Raw genomic sequence first — 21320 nt, forward strand, 5'->3', positions numbered from 1 at the left:
TCTCTGCCTCTCTCTCTCTCTCTCTCTCTCGACTATCATAAATAAATAAAAATTTAAAAAAAAAAAAAAAAGAATTAGAACCCTGTGCTGAAATGAAGTCTATGGGTGTGATTACTTCCAGGGAAGTAAGGACCCGGTCCAACAGAGATGGTTTTCAAGACAGCATTATTTTCTAAAATGTGTTTGTGATTTTTTTTTCCCCCCGTTATCAGGAAAAAGTTGACTACCGACTTCTCGTTTCTGAAAGCTGGTCTGTTAGAAGTCGTCTATGCCGCCTCCTCCTCCTCCTCCTCCTCCTCCTCCTCCTCCTCCTCCTCCTCCTCCCCCCCCCCCCCCAACCTTCTCTGGAAACGTTGATTTTTAGCTCTGTGTCTGCTTGCCATTTTTAAAACAAAGGAAGCAGCTGGCAGTTTCCAGGACGGTGCCTCCGGTACAGTTGTTTCAGGTGTAGACTGTGCGAGAAGACGCAAAATTAAATCAGAAGTCATTATTACAGTTTTCACTTAAATCGTCATTGTTTGTTGTGCATCTGTTTTGTGTAAGAGGACTTACACCTCCAACGTTTCTGGTAAAGGGAGATTGTTTGAGGAGACTGGTCTTAGGGCTCGGTTATTCTGATAACTGCTATGAAATTCTCTGCCCAGAAGAGTGCAGCATATCCAAGCAGGGTAACAAAGTTTAGAAGGACCAAAAAGGAAAACGATTTTTAAAAAATTAAATGGTAATTTTTTTTTTCCCAAAATACATTTGCAAGTTGTGGATAGGCTGAAAAGTCTGGATCGGTGTGAAATAATAGTGTTAACTTTCAACAGCTTTAAAATTCAGTTACCTCATGGCTAGTTAGGTAATAATTAGGGTTAATGCCCTAAAAGGTAATCCCTTTATGATCATCTTTCCCCTAATGACTTATTACTTTAATTATTATGTTTTAGGAAAGGAATTATTTCTTACACCCACAGAAATATTTTACAACTTTAATTTAAAAATAGTATACTAGTATTCCAGAAAGGCAATAAAAACTACTTTTAAGCCAATGTTAAAAGGGTGTTGAAGGGGGGGCGGGTATAGACCTAGTTCTACTTCCGGCACTCTTGAATTTTGATACCAGACCAGTGTGGACATTTAACCCAACATCTGTAGTGGAAATATTAAAAATCTAGCATATAGTCTTAAAGACCATTTTTCCCCTAAAAACTTCAAATTGGATTTATCTATAGTTTTTACATCTTTTAAAGTAACTGCTGTTTCTTTCTGCTCCCATTTATGAAGGTTACTTTAAGATTACTTTATTAATACTTATGTTTCTTATAAAACAGAGATTTAATGTGAATGAAGCCTGGCTTTAATGATTTGTTAAACAAGAGAATAGCATGGGTGGCTGATTATAGGATATATTTTACATGGGGACAGTCGTCTGTGTTAGGTAGGATGAGAAATATGTGGGAGTGCTCATATATGGACTACAGCAAATTAAAAAAATAATAATAATAATAAGAGAAAAGGTATTTAAAGAGACATACCAACTAAATTAACCATGTAAAAACTTTTAAAATAACCACACAAAATCCTGTATATTCATGGTAGAGGAGGAATACCGGATGGTCAATAAATTAGAAATTGCATTTTGTTGAAGTGAAATCCGACACTTTGCCCTGATTTTAATACCATAAGCACTTCTCGTTCCACAGATGGGAAAATGATGTTCTATATCTTGAGATAAAGCAAAAGTACAGGTGACCATTCTGGTCCCCAAATAATAAACCTTGACTGTGTCCCATAAATCCATACTCACCCACCACATCTACTTGAAGATATGTCATGATCTTTGTGAATACAATGATGGTGACAGAGCTGCTGTTTTTTCATTACGAATAATCCAATGCAAATTTAGCAACTTTAGTAGTTCTGTGTGGTTTTTCTGTTTAAATACTTGCTGTGTCTTCTAAGTTGGCCAGCTAGTCCTGACGTATGACTTCCTTGCACCTTTTGCAAGTTTGCCTGCAAACCTAATTCTTACTTTTTTCTTTTCCAATGCTTACATCTCTGTATCTTTTTTTCAGAATTTGTGAATTTTTGTGTTTCAAGATAAAATCTTTAGAGTCAACTAAGTTTTTTAAAGCTGGTTTTGGTTAGAGATATCCAACCAAAAATTCCCAAGTCATTTGGTTGCTTGGACTTCTGTGCTTTTAAAATAATATTTCATTTATCTTTTATATTAACATGCAGAAAAGTAAATATAGTAACAATTAGATGAGATCCGGCGCGTTCAGGGTGGTATGGCCATAGACTAAATACAATAATAATTATAAACAGAGTTACGGGGGCGGGGGAAGTGACAGTGTTTTTATAAAAAGTACGGTGAATGAATATTTTTATAAAGTTGTAAATTCCAAAAAATTAAAGTGCAAAAATATTTCTAAATAGGAAGTTTCTAGAAGGTCTTAGGTAGAAGTTTTCAGAAGAATACTTTTGAGAATTTTTCTTTTACTTTAAAATAAAGACTAGTATAACAAAAGAAACACACTTAACATACACGTGTAACTACTGAAATTACCCGACGCATCAGATTTCTGATAACATTTTCCTGTTGCTGATTTTCTAATTGTCTTCAAATTTCAGATCAGAATAGGTTTTGGCCTTTATTTATTTATTTATTTATTTTTAAAAATTTTTTTTTGGTTTTGGCCTTTATTTAAAAAAATGTAAAAAAAAATTTAAAGAAATGTAATATGTAAAAAAAAAAATAGTTCTTTTTTTTCCCCCCAATTGGGCAACTCTGAATTTTACATGAAGTTTATTAAGATAGGAATTAACCAAAGTTACTAAATAAACTATCAGTAATATTTGTGGTCATTTCACGAGCTACAGTTACATCTCTGGTTCTTTTCTCCCATTCCTCAATTTACTTTGGAACTGGCTGTATAATAGATTATTTTTATAGGACTCCAATCATCTTTGTGTATGTGTGGGAGGGGGCGGTAAGAGGCTGAATCAGTGAGACCCCTCTGTCCCTACATGTCCCTGTTAAAATATTTGTTTTTGTTTTAAACACTCATTTCATAAATATGAGCAGTCCCCAACTTAAAAACATTGTGTTCCACTGAGTATTTGTACATTAGCTCTTTGGAACTTTCAGAGTGCTCCTCTCCATAGAAACAAAGTTATAAATGGTGCTTTTGGGTTGTAGTCTACTCTACAAAGATCTAATACTCTAGGGAATAAAAAAATGTTGGAAAAACACTGTTGCAATGCTAGTAGTAATCAAAGTAGCATTAAATTAGAAAGTGTTTTATTTATCTTGAATGTTGGAGCCTAAGGACAAACATTTATTTGAAAGAAAAGGAGATAGAATGATTATTTCAGAAAGATTCTAAACCTGCTTTCAAGGTCAGAAAGGTTCATGGAAGTTCTTAGGTATAGTTTTCCTTCATTACATAAAGTTTTCTTTTGGTTTCAAGTCTATCACTAGAATTACTTTTAGGATGTTTTTGCTTTGTTTTGCTTTGACTTGATTAACAAAAGGACTAAAAGAGAGAAGTACAAGGAGAGATTTTTCTGAGTGAAGTGGGCAAAAGTTTGAATGAGAGAGTGATTTATTATAGAGGACATGCATGTCCTTGGCTGTGTGACCATGGGTGATAAGTCACTGACCTTCTACATCTCCCATTCTTCATCTGTAGCATTGCTATGGCTCTTAGATTAAATGATATAACTGATGTGTCTGGCACAATAGGCATTCAAGAAATTTAATTCAATTTTTCTCCTTTCCTAAAAAGGGACTTAGTGTCTGGTGTAGTCAAAGAACCGTGTCTAGAGGATTCTTAAAAGGAAGAACCAGAAAAGTGTGGTAAGCAAGAAATTTAGGATTATGTGGTTCTTCACATGGTTGTCACTTACCAACTTCTGTACTCTGTTTAAGTAAAATCCGTGAGAAAAGTCAGAGGAACAGCCTCAGATTTGGTAGGCAGAGAGTCCTACAAGTGTCTCCAATCTTTATATAAATAGGACCCAAAAGTTTGCCAACTAACCGACTTGATAGTCCTTTAAGCCTTTAGAAAATGTGAACGATGGCAAAGTCTCAAACTGAGAAGAATGATATTACTGCTCAGTGCACGAAGAATCAGGAAACCAAGGATTCAGGGCAAAAAGAGCCCTTGTATATAAAAACCTTTGAATTTTATGACTTGAGGGGAGTATATTATTTCAACTGAGTGAAAGGAAAGGAAAAAGTTTCTTTCCATGGCCAGAGAAAAGTATAAAATGTTTCCTCAGTTTTAAATTCATTAGATACATTTTAAAAGAAATCTCTTTTTCTTACAAAACAAAACCCCCTCTTCATTCATTCTCTGTCCCTTAAAAGATCATACAGTGTTCCAGAAAGACCAAGTAAACTCCAGAAGAGAAAAGTCACAACACATTATTCTGCCCAACTGAAATTTTTTTTCATGAAATAAAATGAAATGAAACCACATGTGCTTGTTCCTGTTTTGGAGAAATGATCTACAACTATGACACAACAGCACTTGGCTTCCCAATCTCATTGCAAAATAATTGTGCTGTTTGCACTACATATTCGGACTTGCACATTGTCCTTCCAGGCAGAACTTTGTCTTAGGCCTGGGTTTCTGTAAATGGTTAGGAATTCAGCTATGGTTCTTTGTCCACTGAGCTTATTTTTCAAGTTCACTTGGAGCATTCTGCAATAGGTAAATTCACTGGGGGCTAAGGTTAAAGCAGATCTATGTTGCAGATTGTTCCTGAACAAATTGTATCTGCTGAATTTTTTTAACCAGTAGTCTATTTGTTTAGTACAATGAATACTGGTCTGGACTGTGGGAAAGAGAGGGACATTTTGAAATTAACATAGGAAAAGTGAAGGGAAGAATTCCAAACTAATGACCCACAAATCTGGTGGATTTAATGGTCTGGAACTGGCAGGTAGGGTTTCTACAAATTACTAAACTTAAAATGTGTTGAGTTTGAGATACTTAATCTGGCTCTTAGATTATAAATAGTTTTCCAACATCCACTGAGATTGTTAGGTTTCCAGTTTCTCCTACATATGAAATGTGTATAATTTATTTCACTATTATGATGCTATCATAGCTTGAACAGTAATGAACAAGAAATGAAATATCAAGTGCCTAAACTTGTCATCCATTTTATATTCTTTCTTTATTTTTTCCAGTTTCAACAAATACCGATTAACTCCTTAAAAAAAAAATCCAGTTGGTTCACTTTAAATCAAGTTCTCTCTATATATTCTAGGTGGTTGCTCTTTTTCTTAATTTCTTTAAGTCTTTAAACACACCTTACTTTGAAGGCAAAGCCTGCACCTTACTGATGGATTGAATGTGTGGTGTGTAAAAGAAATCAAGGTTGAATGTTGTTATTTTGCCTGAGAAATTGGAAGGTTGGAGTTTCCATCAAGTGAGATGGGGAAAACTGCAGGAAGTGGGGTGGCGGGGGGGGGGGGTGGAGAGGGGAACCACTGCTAAATTACTGTAGCATGGTAACATATTTAAAAAATGACACATGGGGATCCCTGGGTGGCGCAGCGGTTTGGCGCCTGCCTTTGGCCTACGGCGCGATCCTGGAGACCCAGGATCGATTCCCAAGTCGGGCTCCCGGTGCATGGAGCCTGCTTCTCTCTGCCTGTGTCTCTGCCTCTCTTTCTCTCTCTGTGACTATCATAAATAAATAAAAATAAATAAAATAAAAAATAAAAAAAATTAAAAATGACACATGGAATTAGGAGATTATGGAAAGGTTGTCAGTTTCTAAAAATATCAAGGGCTAGCATATGGGAATAAATGGCTGAGGGAGGGTAGAGACTAAGATTGAGAGGATCTTGGACACAACAACCACGTTTATCATGAACATAAATTAACCTTACTAAGGCTTATCACTTTGTTCCACTCCTCACCTGTTTTTCACAGAAAGCTACTGGTATATAGACAAATGACCCAGGCACACTGACCTCACAAATATTCAAATCCACGCCTCTGCAAAGTTAGATACCTTCAAAATCACCCCCAAAAGTTCTACATCCAATGATGAACGGCCACATGGTATTGCCTGTTGCTGGTACCATATTTCTCTTGCTGAAATACCCTTAATATTCCATCAAAAAAAAAAAAAAAAAAAACAAACAAATTAAAAGCACTTCTCTCATGAAGTTTTACTGAAAAAAAAAAAAAAAAAACTCCTGTTCTATTATTTCTGTTACTGTTCTTGGCACACTACAAATGACTTCTGAATGGCTGACTTTCCAAATTGGAAAGAATATTCGTTTAAGAAAAAGCCCCAAATCAATCCAGCTGTTATTGCATCTTTAAAATATCACAAATAAGTCTGAAAAATCATCTGGCATCTTGCTGTTTCTCTGGCTGGACAACTTAGATCTTATTCATCAGCCTGCTGAATTGTTCTTTTTTCAGAAACCTAGACACCATCCCCAAATTTTCTTATGTCCTTGTTTTTAACTGTTGGCTTGCTGAATCAAGGCAACTGAATTTGATACAAGTTCAGTGTCATTTCCTTCAAGCATTAACTCATCTTTCTGGGCTTAAGATATTGAACAAGCAACACCTGGCCTCATCCAAACCCTGTGGATGTATTTTTCATGCAAGAAATTTTGGATTTCAACAAGAGAACCACTCTCCTGAATAACAGTGTTGATGGGGAAGTGAGTGCACAAAGACCTTATCTTATAATGGAAGGCCAGTGTAACACGTTGACCATAATTTGCATATGACTACAATAGTGGGAACAGCATCCAGTTCTTTTGCATTTCCCACCATTGGTCAACTTAGTCTCTTCTTTATCTTTCCAAGGAGACTGAGTCTACATTGATGTGATTGAAGTCCTCTTGCAGAGTTCCTCTGGGGCCCTTCACGATAACAGTGCGTCCCTTCAGAGTGATGTCAACATCTTCTGGAATGTCAACAGTCTAATTGCTGAGAATGGACTTTATTCTTGCAGTAGATGTGGCAAAGAGAGACCATTTTATATTCTTAAAATTGAAATTCACATATATCCCTATCAAGAAATTAATTTCAATATTCTTAAAAGTAAGTAGCCATTATAAGGAATTTAGTTTACTTAAGTAATCCTAGAGCTAATTTCTTTTATTCCATGGGAGTTCATAAGGTAGAATAAATGACTATAAGAAGAAAGTTAGGAAATAAATGTAAATTTGTGAAACTTTTCAATTAACTAATAGGCTGTATATAATGTTCCCTTAAGTACCTTTTATTAAGTGTGTGTAGCATCATCATTTCCCTCTCCTTGCAAAAGTGTTTTAAGTTCACATACACAGCTGGTGGGAATGTAAAATGGTGTGGCTGCTTTGGAAAATAGTCTGGCAGTTTTTTAAAAGGGTAAATATAGAGTTACCAAATGAACCAGCAATTCAGTGCTAAGTATATACCCAAGAGAAATGAAAATATCTGTGTACATAAAAATCTGTCCATGACTATTCATAATAGCACTATTCATCACACAAAGCAGCATTATTTATAACAGCCAATGGTGCAAACGACATAAATGTCTATCAACTGATAAAATATGGTACATCCATACAATGAAATATGATTTAGCAATAAAAAGGCATGAACTACTGACACAAACCGCAACATGGAAGAACCTTGAAAACTTTATGCTAAGTTAAAGATTGCAATCACAAAAGACCACATATGCTATGGTTCCATTTAAAGAAGTGTCCAGAATAGCTAATCCATAGGAACAGAAAGTAAATTAGTGATTGTCTTGAGCTGGGGTCCTATGGGAATGGAAGGTCACCACTAAAGGGTGAGAGATTTCTTTTGGGAGATGAAAAAAATGTTCTAAGATTAATTGTCATGACAGTTGCATGGCTCTGTGAATATGTTAAAAAATACTGAATTGTACACTCTCAATGAGTGATTTTTATGGTATGGATTTTATAGTATGTGAATTATATTTAAATAAAACTACTAAAAAAATAATGTTTTCCTTTCAGAGCAAGTTTATAAGAAATCTTTTTTCAAGAGCCATGGAATAGCTTAAGCAAAAATAAATAAAAATAACAAATAAAGTTGACATCATATTAAATAGTACTATTAAATATTTAAGCTTAAAAAGTAGCAAGTAGAGTGTATAAAGTCAGGAAACATTTTCAAGACCACAAGGAAAATGCTACAGTTCCTCAGCTTGAGAAATACATACTTTTATTGAGTAGTCAAACCAAGGGAATGTTTTTAACTTATGAATCACTTCTATACTCCACACTCTTTCCTATTAAGTAAAACATAGACAAGTAATAGCTTTCATATTTTTTGATGTGTGGAAAATTACTATTAAGTTAACTGTACCTCACAGCACTGTAGTGACCAAAATGTTTACAGGAGAATTGAGAATTTAAGCTGCTCAGAGTAGGCAGCTTAAACTAAGCAAAATGATTCAGGGGCACAGGAGTTAGATTAAGAATCAGAAGACCTATTTTTAAAAGTAGCTCTCATTTCTGTGGATTATTCAAACATTTAGCCTCAATTTCTTCTGTAAAATCATGGGGACTCCTAATTGAAAGGGTTGTTGTGAAGATCAAATTATATATCATATGCATATCAGAAAATGTTCCACAACTATAACATATTATAACAACTATTAATAATCAATAGTATTAATCATTATATCATATATTTAAATATTTGTTATGATTAATTCAATATTAACTTATATTAAATTCAATAAAATACTATGTGTGTATTAAAATAATATTGAGTATTAATATAATAGTATTATTTACTAATATTAGTTAATTATTATTAAGTACTTGGAGATCCTATGATGAGAATTCTAATGCAAGAATCACTGGGAAGATGAGAGAGATAGAATTTGTATTTATTCTATCTACCTATCTGTCATCAGCAATATCTTTGGCTGAAAAATATCTTGAAGAACTGACTATTCAATTTTGTAAAGAAATTATGGATATTTAATAGGACCTAGTATCAAATTCATAGCAGAATCAATATATGGCTCTTCTGTGTTCATTTAATCCTACCAAAATAAAAACCAGTATGCTGTATGCCTTCAAGAAATAGTAAAAATCAGGACATCCTGAGAAATTTAAAATTTTTCTGCTTTCTTATAGTATTCATACTCCCATTAAACTTAAATTTTTCCCTCTTAAATTGATTCTGCCTTTAATATTTTTACAATTTTATATTCTTATCACAAATATAAAACATATTTACTATAGAAAACTTAGGAGATATGGACCAACAAAAGAAGAAAAACCAAAAATTTTTACAATAACAGTGTGCTCATGTCTCATAAAGCAGCAGAGTGTGCCCTTTCAGTATGTTCCAATAAACTTTTTTTTTCTTCTGGTTTTCTTCCCTTCTCCTCCGTCTTGCCCTTAAAAACTATTTGTAGTGAGTAATACCCCTCTTTCCCACTTGACCTTGAAAGCAGATGTGTAATGCATTTGCTAAAGCTCTAAATTTTCTTACTTAACATGAAAACAATGGGAAATGGAAGAGGTTTTATCACTGATTCTCTCTTTCTAGTCACTACAGTTTTCTGTTTATGCTGACCACCTATTTCTCTACTTCCTCTTGATGCCAAATCATTAAAATGTGGTAACTTCTATTTTAGTGCAGAGACATGTTTTTTGCAAAAATTTGGGGAGAAATTAAGGAAAAAGGAAACCAATTCTTCCCTCCTCACAATCATATTTAATATATCTTACATCTTCCTTGTCGTTAGAAAACATACATCTAAAGGCAAAAGAATTTTTAACACATAAATGTAAAACAGTTAAACAATTTCTTTTTCAAGTTACAGAAATTTGGCATGTAGAAAGAATTATCTGAACTGGTCAAAGAGAACTTTTCTTAGCATTAGCTGTTCTCCATACTGCTTCAGCTCTTTTTCTGCAGGTTCAGGTTACCCAAACCCGGTTTGATTGATTAAAAGATGTACCTACTTTTTAGTTTTGGTTATGAATTGCTTTCCTCTTTGGGAGTTTTTAGTTCAATTTAAAATAGGATTGTTGGCTTTTTTTTTTTTTTTTTTTTTTTTTTTGGCTATTGTTGTTTTGTTTTGCCTTACCACTCACATGGTATCTACAGTTAAAAGAAATTGGCTTATTGGTTCTTTCTACTCCTCAAAATAGACTTTGTTGTGGTTAATTTCCTTCTTCACTGTTACTGGTCTTTCTAAAAAACAAAGATTTAATTCTGGGCAGTGTTCTACAACAGCCTTTCAAGACATTTTAGTGACCAATCTTAAGTAAAAACAGAGTCCTTTGTCATTTCATGAGTGCCTTGCTGTTTATGCATTACCTGTAGCAAAATAAGGGACTTGGAAATTTGAAATGCAAATGTAAAATTGCAGCAGCTTTCAGATCAAGTTCAGGAGAAACTGAACACAGAAACAATGTGTTGAAATTGGGATACAAAGTAAATGGAACTCATTATTTTTATTTATTCTCATGTCCTTAATTTAACACAGGAAAAAGTGATGATGTAAAACTGTTTTTTGAAATAAATATGTATGTGTGTGTGTGTGTGTGTGTGTGTGTGCAGGCACACATGTCTGTCTATCTGTGGATGTCAGAGGTGTTTAGGCCAAAACTTCATTTCTAGCTTTTAAACTTATTACAACATCTTCTTTTTAAAAAGATTTTATTTATTTGAGAGAGAAAGAGAATGAGTGGAAGGAAGGGCAGAGGGAGAGAGAGAAGCAGACTCCCACTGAGCAGGGAGCCCACAGGTGTGGGGCTCGATCCCAGGACCCTGAGATCATGACCTCAGCCAAAGGCAGATGCTTAACTAACTGAGCGACCTGGGCCCCCCTGCAACATTCTTCTTTAAAAAGATAATTTCTTCATTTGCCCTTTGCCCCTCAACCTGCTTCGATTCTGTAATTCATAATTTCAATAAATATTTTGCCAATATCTTATAAACCTTTTGTCCTTCTGTCTTTTTGTCACATTTCTCTGGCAAAAACCTCAATCCCTGGGAAACACAAATCTCTACCTTTTCAGTGCCTGTGCCCCAGCTGCCAGTCCTTAGTAGAAAAAGTACAATTTGGTGGACTGATTGCACCGGGATCCATATACAACTTCAACTGGGCCTGGAGACTGCCCTTCGAGCCTCCTGAATCTACTTGGTCAATTTACTATCCCACCTGACACAACACTTTCAGACCTTTTCCATTTTCTTCTACTCTCTCTAGCCCAGTAATTCCCAACTGGGGGTGATTTTGCCCCCCAACCCCAGCCCCTAGGGGATATTTGTCAATATCTGAAGACAGTTTTGATTGTCATAGCTGGAAGGACAGGGGTGGGGTAGTGCTGCTCACCATCTAATAATACACGGGAAAGACCCGCATAACACAGAATTATCTGGTCCAAAACGTCAATAATGTTGAGGCTGAAAAACTCAACTCTAGCACCTTCATGCTCAGCAGATGCTATTCTTCCTTTACAGAGAAAATAGCAGCCAACTTTTCAGCACTCTCTCATCTTTTCTATTTCAAACACAAAATATACATTTCTGCACAGGGTCTCCCATCTTCTTCCAACAGAGGGACTATCTCCTCCTGGCTGAGACTAACCCACCCCCTGTGCTTTGGACTTCAAAGCCTCTTTCTTTTCTCTATAATATTATACTACATATTATTCATTTTATCTTGTGTATATTCAATCTTGCTTTCTACATGCTTCCTTTTTTATTTTAAATGCAATAAAGTTTCTTCAACTATAAAGACCAAAAAAAAAAACAAAAAATCCACAAAAACCCTCCCCTCCCTTCAGGTATTACTCTGTCCTCTCTCTTTGCAGCCACATTTCTTCAAGTAGTTGTTAATGACACCAGCTGTCTACAGTTCCTCACCTCCCACTCATTGCTCAACCTACTCCAGTCTGGCTTCTAGGCTCGTCACTCCATGAAAACAAGCTCTAATGAAGGTCACCGATGTCCTCCACATCCTAAAGTCCTGAGATCATTTAAAATTTTCATTTGACTTCACATCTCAGAAGCATTCAACAATGCTTTTTGAAACATCCTTCCCTTGATTTCTGTGACACAACAATCTCTTGGTTTTCAACACCTCTGATCAATTCTTTTGTTTCTTGCTTATTCATCCTTTTCTTGGCCTTTAAATGTAGGCATCTCCTTAAGGCTCAGTGCTGGAATTCCACATCTTCTTTATCTTCACTCTCTTTCTACTTACTGTCGTTCAGAACCATTGCTTCATTTAACATACATATGCAAGATACATAGTTTTAAAGATTTTACTTATTTACTTGAGAGAGAGAGAAAGAGAGAGAGAGCATGAGCAGGGGTGGGGGGTTAGGGCAGAGGAAGAGGGAGAAGCAGGCTGAGCAGGGAGCCTGACACAGGGCTCAATCCCGGGACACTGAGACCATGACCTGAGCCAAAGGCAGACACTGAGCTGAGCCACTCGGGCAACTCAATATATAAGACATTTTTAAATTAATACGTCTGGTCTGGGCCTCTCACAGTTTTAGATCTGTAGATCTAGTTACCTGCTTCTTTTTTTCATATGTCTCAAACATTTCAATCTCAACATATCTCTAATTGACATCTGCCTCTTTTCTTAGACTCTTCTCCTTCCAACATTGCCTTTCCAGGTCCTGAGAAGATGAAATTTTCCACCTTCCATAATTGAACCTAAAAGAGTTTGATCCTCATCCTCTTCCATGTCGAGACAGCCAGTTCATAGCACATAGCCTTTCCTATTGCCTCTTTGTCTCTCAAGTAACTGATTCTGGCCAAATTATTCCTCTTAAAAGATGTTTTTGATCCTCTATGGTACTAGGAGTTCCAGAATGATCTGGTTCTTGTTGGTTTCTGAAGCTTGATTAGTCAGAAAAGTAGGGATTGCTTTTGAAGACAAGGGTACTTACTTGGGAGGGGTCTTTCCTTATGCTCTCATCCAAATTCTTTTGATACCACTTGTTCACTATCTTATTTGCATGTCAGAACTAGATAGATGGACATTAAGCTCTGACATTAAGCTGGGAGTGATGAAAGTCTGATTTTGGCCTAGGTTTTGCCAGAGATGAAAGGTTATTTCAGTCAAAACTAGAATAGTCACTTCTAGAACAGTCACCAGATGTTCCCAGGTTTTAGTTCATACCATGAGCCAAATACTTAGGTATTTGAATTTATTTCTTTTTTAAAGATTTATGATGCTATTTAAAAAAACCTAACTTCTACCCATAGTTACTGACTTGGTCAAATCCTTCACTGGTAGTGGCAACAATGTCCCCCCAGATTTTATCCCTATTGGGTACCAGAGGGCAAGTGACTAAAGATGATAATTTAATTACCTTTTGGTCATTGTATACCATGAGCTTTCAGATTATCTTCCGATAACATCAAGGGTGCTTTCATACAGTGGTGCCTGGGTGGCTGAGTTGGTTAAACATCTACCTTTGGCTCAGGTCATAATCCCTGAGTGCTGAAATTGAGCCCCACATTGGGTTCTCTGCTCAGTGAGGAGCTTGCTTCTCCCTCTCCCTCCCACTGATGCTCTCTCTTGCTATCTCTGTCATTAATTCTGCCCCTCTCTCTCTCAAATAAATAATAAATAAATAAATAAAATCTAAAAAAAAAAAAGAGGCTTTCATGCTTTTCTATAATACTCTATTTCCTGGTTCTAAATTCTTTGGTTTTATAAGATGCTTCTGATTGCAAATAATAGAAAGCATTACTGGTCTCCTTCAGCTAATAACAAAAGGGGAAGGGACAGCTTTGTTAGAAAGATACAAAGAGTTTATGGAATCAACGTGTTACTGTTATTCCCTTAAATGAGGCAGTTATGCTGCTAGAGGGAATTAGAATTATTTGCAGACTTGTATTCAGAGTTAGAACACAGAAAGCCCCAGGATACCAATTATAAAAGTGAAATCCAGAAAGAGAAGGCTTAGACATCAAAATATTAGAGGACATTACCAATTCACATCAGCAATAATTTGGAGAATATATATAATAAGATAATTTAAATGTATATGACCAAAAATGGACATTTTTAAATTAGGCTGAATGTAATTATTGATACAAGTTCACTTTTAGGAGATTCCTAATTCCTGACACTGTATGATGGAAAGAAGCTGGTCTGGGTAACACTAAACTAGACTTAAAAATGAACTTGAGATGTCAGAAATGTCTTAGAATAATGTAGAGAAAATAATTCAAATAATTGGGAGATTGGAATGCTGGATTCGATTTATCATAGGTGTCCTGTTCAACTATCCATTAAATACATTCTTCAATCAATCCTAGAAGACATTCCACTTACTAGGGTTTTGAGACATCCATTGGCATATCGCAAAAGGGGTGTAGAGGTTATCCTTTAGAGGCTATGGGAGTAGCTAAAATAGAAATGGGTTTTCTGATTTCAGTAGGAACAGTAAGTCCCGAAGATGGTAAAAGCCAGATAGGTCACTCACCACTAGAGGAATGATGCCTGCTACTATAATGGCAGCAGGGTATAAAATGGGGGTGACTATGGGAATCTTTGCCAGTTGAATAATTGATCACAGAATCCTCAGTGTTTAAATAGAAGAACAGTCCCTTAAGATCATATTTTATTTCTCCAGCCCAAATCTACTGGTTTGGTGAAGAGTTCTTCTCTCTATACTACTCTATACTACAGTCTAATATATATGGCTTATCAGTGATGGTTAGTCCTAAAATTTAGCTTTCGGGGTAAAGAATATATATCACAATGGAACTAGAGGTGGGAAGAGACATTATCTGGAGTTCTCCAGATAGACTACTACCTTGGAGTGTAAATTTGAAAATGGAGCATATAAATAAAGATGGGATGAGAGTTCATATTTGGTTATGGTGGGATGATTCTTGCAGTGTCCGGGGTATTCTGGCCAGATGATTCTTGTCAAAAGCCACTTCTTCTTATCACTGATTCTTGGACTTCTGGACGTGGTTTGATTCCTGTCTGGCTTCTGGGTCTTGTGCTCCAGCAGCCTTTGATTTGGTTGAGTTCATCACAGCATCTCTTCTCCATTTTCTTGCACTTAGTCAGAGTTCACTTATATAACTTGCATATGTTACTTGTATCTTAACAGACACAGCACTTAAATGCTCAGTGAATGGCAGCATCATTTATCCAGTTGAACAAGTCAAAAATCCAGGGTACATCCTTGATAATCCCTCTCTCTCTCCCCCACATCTAATCTACCACTAAATGTTATTGATTTTCCTTCTGAAATATCCCTTGAGTCTATCCACTTCTCTCCAGCTTTATCACTATCACCATCAACACCTTAGCCTAAGTCACCATTATATCTCACTGAGACCACAACAATCTATTTTGTCTACCTGCACTTTTCCCCATTCTTCTCTAAATGTAAAATCTGATCCTGTACCTGGGTGTTTTAATTTTTATAATTTTTAATTAAACATTTAGACACCCAACTGACTGGGGTCATGATCTTGAGGTCTGTGGAATCAAGGCCCGTGTTGGCTCTATGCTCAGAGCAGAGTCTGTTTCACATTCTGTTTCTCCCCCTCTCTCTCTGCCCCTCCACCTGCTTGCACATACCCCCCCCCCAAATAAATTAAATATTTAAATATTAAAATTTGATCATGTTGCACACTGCCCCACTACCCAGCTAAATCCTCTTTCTTTTAGTCCCCTGAGAATGTGCCTTGCTGCTTCCTACCTCCAGGCCTCTGCATATGCTGTTTCCTCCCTCTGGAACTGTCTTCTTCCTCTATTCCCTTCACATAGTTAACTCCTATTCATCCTTCACACCTCATCATATCTCCCTCCTGATTGCTGACTTAGTCTGCTCAGGCTGCTATGACAAAATTTCACAGACTGCATGGCTTAAACACAGACATTTACCTCTCACAATTCTGGAGACTGGGAAGTCCAAGATCAAGGTGTTGGCTGATTCATTTCCTGGAGAGGGCCCTCTTCCTAGCTTTCAGATAGCTGAATTTTCATCATGTTCTTACATGGTTTTCCTTGTTGCACATACCTGTAGGTGGGGGGGAAATCTCTTCCTCTGACTCCAAATCCTATTAGATTAAGGCCCCTTTCTTAAGACTTCATTTAATCTTAAGCACCTCTGAAAGACCCTATCTCCAAATATAGTCACATTGACTAACTTCAACAAATGAATTTGGGGGACACAATTTAGTCCACAGCATTCTTCCCCTGGTACCCCCCAAATTCATATCCTTATTACATGCAAAACATATTTATTCCATCCCAACAGCCCTCAAAGTCTTAACTCATTCCAGCATCAACTCCAAATTCTAAAGTCTCACCTAAATATCATCTAAATCAGATATGGGTGAGACGTGAGGTATGATTCATCCTGTGGCAAAATTCTTCTCTCTCACTGTGAACCTGTGAAACCAGACAAGTTATGTCCTTCCAAAGTATGGTGACAGGAGAAGCATAGGATAGACATTCTCATTCCAAAAAGTAGAAAAAGAAGGAAGGAATCCCAAGCAAGTCCAAAACCTCACAGGGCAAATTCTATTAGATCTTAAATCTTGAGAATAATCCTCTCTAGTTTGATGCTCTGCCTCCTGGACCTTAATCAGGGGTCACATCTTTATATCGGGCAGAGGCCATTTGACTTATTGAAATTGAGTTAGTGACCCTGACGATCTCTGAATCTCCATTAGCGCCAATTTTCTCTTTTCTTGAAGGATAAAGCATGTTTATAGCCAAATAGCTCAAGGGTTGCATCCTTATAGAATTCCAGAAGTATGATAGACTTCCTTCATTCTATTCTACTTTGTTCTTTTGGTCCAAACTGGCAGTATCTCTGCTGGCATAATCCCATCTCTATTCCTGGCTTCTGCTGAGATGACTGATTAAATCCATGAGCCACATCTATGATCTCTTTATCAAGTGGCTGCTCAGCCATACCCTTAGCATTCTCTTCAGAACAAGCTTTTTCATTCTTTTGCAATGTGAGTAGGTTTAGAGTATTTCAAATCTACAAGTTCTTGTTCCTATATATTTAACACTTCCTTCTTCAATTCATCTTTCTCTGCTCAAATTTTATTAAAGCAGTAAGGAGGAGCCAAGCTGTACCTTCAAGACTCTGCTTAGAAATCTCCTCCACTAATGTCCAATTTTACTGCTCAAAAGTTCTATCATTCACAAGACACTAGAACATAATTCAGCCAAATTCTTTGCCACTCTATAAGAAGGATCACCTTTCTTCCAGTTTCTAGTAATCTGTTCCTCATTTCCCTCTGAGACCTCTGCAGTCTAGGTGGAGGAGGGTTTGAGAATTTGCATGTCTAACTTTGAGCGTCACTATTATAAACTATGAAAATGCTTCTTAAACTTTAAGCTGCATGCAAATCCCAGGTTATCTTGCTAAATGTCAATTCTATTTCTATAGGTCTGGGCAAGGTTGAGGATTTTGCAGTTCTAACATAATACCAGACCAGTTGCAAACTGCCTCCAGGTGGATTATGTTTGCATCATTTGGAAGCTTGTTAAGAAAATCTCCATTTGGTCACCAGGCCTCCAAATCTGAATCTGCATTTCATAATGCATGTTAACATGATTTGTGTCAATTAATATTTGAGAACCGCTGCTCTAGGTGCTTATATCATCAGGGAATTTAGGGACATGGATATGGAGGATATGCTAGGTTTGAGTCACAGAAAACTTGTAAATAGATATTTTGTCCATGACAGATGGTGTTAGCTAGATAGACCATTTACTTTTAATACTGTTACAGTTTAGAAGCCACTTTGAAAATATGTTACTACTTTTGATCTTGACAGCAGCATTGTCATGTGTAAAGCAAGTATTCCTATTCCCACTTTATAGTTGAGAAACTAGAAATTAGTATAGAAAAATCACTTATTTAAAGTTACACAGCTAATACATGACAGGTCCTTAGTTTGAACAAAGTACTTTGCTCCAAGTCTGGTGTTTGTTTTCCATTAAATGACATTTCCAGATCTTTCTATTTATTAAAAAATATGGATTTGGAAATTTAATAGGGAATTGCTCTTTCCAGTCAAATCATTTCATATGATTTGTCAGCCTGCTCCTTCAAATTCTCTAAAAAACAGCTTTCACCGTGTCATCACGATGCTCTTCTAAGATGTTCTTTTCTGTATATTTTACTTTTTTTTTTGACATTTGGAACATGGCTGGAAGTCAGGAAATAAAGAGAGCTCTGCACAGCCAAGGTGGGAACAACAAAATCAAAATGCCAAAATTTACACAATTTACTCATAGATAAATAGTCTCTCACAGAGAGAAGTTCCTGGAGCTTACCCTGAGAGTTGGAACACTCTGGAACAGGTCCTAGAAGTACGGAAATTTCTTTCTTTCCTCCACCTCTTCCAGAATCTAAAGCATATAAAAAGCAGCATTTGAAAGAGGAAGAGTTTCCTATCATAGGCAAATGAAATGACAGAGGTTAAAAAAATCTTGGGCCTCTTGCAACTCAAAGGAGACAGTAGCCATTAAAGAAGAAGGAGAAAGAAGAGAGAGGGAGGAGAGGGAAGAGAAAGAAAGGAAGAGAGAAAGAGTGGGAGGAGAAGGAGGGTGTAGGGGAGAGGGGAGGAGGAGAAAGAACACCGAAGTTCAGCAGTACATAGTCCTATGCACCACAGTAGGCCATGCAGGCATCATTACTTTACACTAGAGTGGAATTTCATTTTCAAACAATGATGATTGTACATCATTTAAGAAAAGGTTAAGTTATATTTAGACTACTTTGTTGAAGAAAGCAATAAGATATGCAATGCGATTCAGAAAAATTTCTATAAAGAGATTTAAGAGAGCAAATCTTCAATACTTCAGAGTGACGCAGCCTCTTAGGAGTTCCTAATAGATGAGATTTCATTTCATTTTGTTTCTTTTGTCTCCCTTTCTATTTTTTAGTGTTTTAAAGTATGGAAAAGACATATCCACTAATATTTCACTTATCTGAATTTGACTATATGTATGTATGTAGGACAAGAGAGAGGGAGAGGGAGAGAGAGAGAGAGAGAGAAAGGAAAGAAAAGGAGGAAAAAAGATCTAGGTGGGATTTCCATCAGCCATCCCACTCAGTGAGCACATATTTTGGCAGGAGTCAGGGAGGGAAGACAGGCTTATGCTGTAACTTCAATCTCAGTTACTTTCAGAGCTTTTATTATGCCAGTATCTTGCTTTGTGATTACAGTGTCTGAAGGCACGTATGTTTTTGTGCCCCATTGCTAACAAAATATTTTATCTGTTGAACAACTGAGAAAATGTTAAACTCTTCAAATGCTGGAGTAAAACTTGATTGTATTGTACTTATTGAGAGGCACTGGGTGTTATTCTGTATGTTAGTAAATTGAACACCAATTAAAAAAAAATAAAAAATAAACAACAACAACAAAAAAAAAGAGAGGTTCTGTATTGGGCTCCAGTGTTTAATGTCAAATAAAAAAAAAACAAATTTGGATTAATAAGGACTTAATTTGAAAGGATTATTGTTGAGTTGGGGAAGGCAAGCATCTCAAGAGTGAGAAAAAAAATGGTTGGTTTTTATTTTTTAAAGAGGAATGGGCTGGAAAGAATTAGGGGGAGAGAAGTGGATGAGAGGCATGATCCGATGGTAGTTCAGAGAATGCTTTACCCTGAGACCAGCCTGTTTGAGGAATGTTGTCTGTTGGCTCAGGATGAGAGTGAGCCCAAGTTCAGGAAACTTGGGAAAGAAGAAGGGTTTAACCAAAGTTTAAGAAGCATTTGTTCAGGGGCCCCTGAGTGGCTCAGTCCATTAAGCGACTGCTTTCAGCTCAAGTCATGATCCCAGGGTCCTTGGATAGAGCTCCTATATCAGGATCTCTGATCAGCAGGGGAACCTACTTTTCCCTGTCTCTCTGCCTCTCCCCTCCACTCATGCACTCTTTCCCTCAAATAAATAAATAAAATATTAAAAATAAAAAAGAAGCATCTGTTCACATTGATCAGTGGGGATGAGCAGTTCTGCTGATCATTTATGAAACAAAGAATGGGAATTTGGGGGGACATTGTCTGGTTTCACTCCAGGTAACTGGGGGCCACCTATAATTTTTATTTAAGTCATGTGGGGAAGGGTCCTTCTTTACCCTTCTATTTCCTAGAATACAAAGGAACAGGTGATTTCTTAACCTTTGCTGTTTTTCAGAAGCACAAAGCTCAGTTAAATTCAATATTGTCACTAACATATGAATATTACAAAATATACTGAATTTTAGGGGGTAATTTAAGGAGTTTCCCAAGGTAATTTTAATTATGTACCATAATCAGGTGGCAACTGCAGTTTCTAACTACTGCTTAAGATGACTTTTTTTTTTTAAAGGTTTTATTTATTTATTCATGAGAGATACAGAGAGAGAGGCAGAGACATAGGCAGAAGGAGAAGCAGACTCCTCGCAGGAAGCCCAATACGGGACTCAACCCCAGGACTCCAGGACCACACCCTGAGCTGAAGGCAGACGCTCAACTGCTGAGCCATCCAGGCGTCCCTAAGATGACTTTTATAACCACATATGTAAGTTTGAAATTTCAGTTCCTCGTATTTCAAAATCTCTAAAGAAATGCACTTTTATACATCTAGGTAAAATACCAAGTCATGTCATTTCCTCAGTGAGTCCTTTCTTGATCCAGATCAAATTTAGTTTAAGAGCCAGTTATTTGCTTATATTTCTTATTGATATTCATCACATTTGTAAGACATGCACTTAATACTTTTATTTCATGATAATTTAGAACCTCAGCGGGAACAGGGAACTTGCCTGTGTTGTTTGATACTGTTTCAGTACCTGGTCTATTTTAGATGCTCAGTACATTCTTGTTAGATCAATGAAAGATGTTTCTATTAATCTCACACTGTAGAATAAACTGAGGAAATAATAGAATTATTGTTATACCTAAAAAGTTGCTTTATTCTATTGTCCTCCATTGTATATTGTATATTGTTTTGACTGACAATTCCTTGTAATTTAGGTTTGTGGAAATTGGAAGGAGTGTCTTGAGAATCATTTTATAATATCTGCATAAGATAGGTTTATCTACATGGATTGCTATCACTTATTAATCAACGATACCTAATATTTATTACTGCCTATTATATGCTAAATTCTTTACATAAATTCTTTAAATTCTTTACATCTTTAATTTTCAAAATAATCTCATGAGTAAACTGGTTTGTATAGGAATAGTTCTAGACTATTTCTGTATAAACAAAAATGGGTCATCAAAATATCTAACTCCTCTTATAATCATGAATATTTCTGGAACATAGAGAAAATGGATTCCAATCTAAAACT

General features: G+C 36.3%; 1 long non-coding RNA gene and 1 pseudogene across 3 annotated transcripts in view; one reads left to right on the forward strand and one right to left on the reverse strand.

Moving 5' to 3' along the window:
* LOC144315977 (uncharacterized) overlaps positions 1 to 21320 on the forward strand; it is a 41324-nt gene that overhangs the window by 2661 nt on the left and 17343 nt on the right. For all 3 annotated transcript variants that reach the window (XR_013381719.1, XR_013381713.1, XR_013381726.1), the window contains exon 2: positions 20351 to 20542. This is a non-coding gene — a long non-coding RNA (uncharacterized LOC144315977). The remainder of the gene's footprint in view (positions 1 to 20350; positions 20543 to 21320) is intronic.
* On the reverse strand, positions 6406 to 16930 carry LOC144294826 (large ribosomal subunit protein uL6 pseudogene; annotated as a pseudogene).

This window comes from Canis aureus, chromosome 1, assembly GCF_053574225.1.
Source record: "Canis aureus isolate CA01 chromosome 1, VMU_Caureus_v.1.0, whole genome shotgun sequence".
Classification (NCBI taxonomy): Eukaryota; Metazoa; Chordata; class Mammalia; order Carnivora; family Canidae; genus Canis; species Canis aureus.